Here is a 2950-nt window from a genome sequence, read left to right on the forward strand (position 1 = left end):
ACAGACAATTAAGAGATGAGAAGATTTACTTTGGAAACACAGCAGTGAACAACAGCCAAAATGTCCCTTTTCATAATTGTTTGGGCAAGAAATTTCTCCTTCCTTCTTCATCTTCTCCTGAGCCAAAGACAGCAGTTGGGAGTTCATTTCAAATGTATTCAGATGCATCTTGAAATTTAAAAAGGGAGGTTGAAACAGGAACCAGGCTGAAGGTGCAGAAGAGGCTTGAATTCCAAAAACTTGTGCAAAACTGGCTCTCACAAACTATGTAAACTTCCCTTTAAAGGTTTGTGATGAATGAGTAGTGAGAAGAGTAGACATAAGGTCTTTTTATCTCTAAAATCTAAGAATATATTCAAGTGCTGGCTTCCAAAAACACTTTTCTCTGTTGTAGCAGAAATCTACTCTGAGTTCATGGTAGTTTTGTGTTCAAGTGGTATTTGTAGTCTACCAAAGATGTTCCTGTGGTGTATTTGGGTCAGTGAGAAGCTGCTTATGAAACCAGTCACCAATTTCCATGACACATGGACTATGTTATGAAGTAGTGGCTCAGGGTCCCATGCTGAGGCAGAACAATCCTGGAAAATATGTAAAAAAGATGGAATAATTGATGGACCTGAGGCAGCATCCTACAGCACTTGATGTTGCTTCACATTTAGATTTCATTCTTCAGGGAATTCCTGACAGAAGAGGTTACATGAAAAACCATATGTTTTCAAGGCCTTAGTTCATAGAAAAGCACTGGAATATGCAAATTATATGCATAGCTTTTCCCGTGACAAAAGGTTCGGTAGATTCCCATTCACAGAGCATTTTGTGTGAGAGTGTGATGCTGCTTAATCTGGTCTGGCAAGGCCCTTTCAGCTTTTGGCCATAGCTTTGCTCATTTCATACCTGTGTGACCCATTCTAGATTGACTAAAATGGTGTTATTTCCTGTCATGGAAGCCCAGGCCAGGACACACCTATTTGTGCAGGTGTAGAACACAGCAATACAAGGTGTCTGATCAGACCTCAGTGTGGTGGCTGCATAGTGATGGTGTTTGAAACAGGTTGCTCTGTTTCAATACCCTCTCTCTAGAATGGTGTAATGTCAGATTAAAAAAGTATTTTTAAGTGGAAAATTGAAAAACATAAAATTTAAGTGAATAGTGTTTTGGTCTGCCTCTTTAAAAGGTTAATGTGTTAAGGAAGTGTTTCACTTCTCCCTTTTATAATTTTTATATTTATAATTATAATTGAAATGCTTTAGAATTTCTCATTTTCACAAGAGCACGTAGTGACAGGACAGGGGGGAATGGCTTCAAACTAAAAGCAAGTAGGCTTAGATTAGGTATTAGGAGGAAGTTCTTTGCTGTGAGGGTGGTGAGGCACTGGAACAAGTTGCCCAGAGAAGTTTTGGATGCCCCATGCCTGGAAGTGTTCAAGGCCAGGTTGGATGGGGCTCTGATCAGCCAAGTCTAGTGAAAGGTGACCCTGCCCATGGCAGAGGGATTGGAACTAGATGATCTTTAAGGTCCCTTCAAACCCAAGCCACTCTATGATTCTATGATTTTAGAAATGTCCTGATTTAGAGCAAAATATTAAAAGGTCTCAGTGGTTTTGTTTCTGACCAGCTCTAATTATTTAGGACATTACTCACACCTACATATGGAAAAAACTGCTTTATTTTCAAGCAATTTTGTCGTGTCTTTGAGGAAACTGCAAAATGAGCGAGGCAGGCATAAGAGATGCATATTTGTAGAGCTCAGTTTCAAGTGGTCTGGAGCCTGGGACAGCAGCACACAGGACAGCCTGGTCCTGCAATGCAGGACAGCTGGTTTGCTGTTCATCTGGATCACCGTATTCTGACACTTGAGATCATGGGACATGGAAAACACAATTTGATGGAGATGGTTCCCCATGACCTACTCTTCACACAGATACTGGCCTTGAAATTCCTGCTTTCTCCTAAACTCCCTCTTCCCCCCAAAAAGAAAGTGCACTTAGTCCCTGTTTGACAGCCTGGGCAACTGCCAGGATGCTGGGAAGAAATGGAACTTGAGGCAGAAGGTCGGGTAGTAAGTGATCTCTGTGGCGGGTCCATCACGGAGTTTGTACAACACTGTTTGCTGCAGGGCTTCCGGCAGGATTTAGATTGAGATTAACCAAGACTGCTGAGTGCAGCCTGGCTTTATGCTGGGCTGGCTGCTGCTCTTGCTGGCTGCTGCAGGAAGGATGTAGCTCTTTCCACACCACTGCTCCACAGCCCCTTGCAGCTATTCCCAGAGACCATAGTATCCTGTTTGCTATTACAGTAAATTATATCCTAGAGCACAGAAGCACATGTATAAAAGCAGAACTACTTTTCAAATAAATGTGAGAAAGACAGGCTTTTCTGAGCAGGAACACTTCTTCCATTCACAGCTGTTCCTTGCCTTGGAGGTTCAGTCTGTTCCAGCTTACCCTGAAAATTTACTCAATCTCTTGACCCAGAAAAAGAAACAAACCACAAAACAAAACAAAAACAAAGGCCAAACTCCCCAAAACTCCAGAGGGAAGCAAACTAGGTGATTCATCTCACTTCTGGAAATTGCCTGGTGCTTTGGCACTAAGCAGTGGTGTGCAGGAAGCAGGAGCAGAGGACCTTTCAGGAAGCTGCACTCATACCTGGTCTCTGCTTCTGTTGCTGCCTGAGGACTCCAGCACTCACAGAGCCACAACGAGCCCTGAAAAACTCTGATGATTCAGGGCTTGTATAGAAATTCTAGTTTCCTAGGAATACAAAGATAATTTTTTTAGACCTTACCCTTTATTGACATGGTGATTTATAGCTCTGTCAGTAGCATTAGTCACAATATTTTGGAATTTATTTCAATAACTGATAAGAGTTCTGCTTTCAGAACTCAAGTGCAGCTGAAAAGCACACTAATGTAAAGAATGGTTTTAGTGATGGGTGAGGAGAGCAGGGA

The sequence above is a fragment of the Pipra filicauda genome, unplaced genomic scaffold (assembly GCF_003945595.2).
Source record: "Pipra filicauda isolate LSUMZ 115617 unplaced genomic scaffold, ASM394559v2 scaffold558_size305803_pilon, whole genome shotgun sequence".
Classification (NCBI taxonomy): Eukaryota; Metazoa; Chordata; class Aves; order Passeriformes; family Pipridae; genus Pipra; species Pipra filicauda.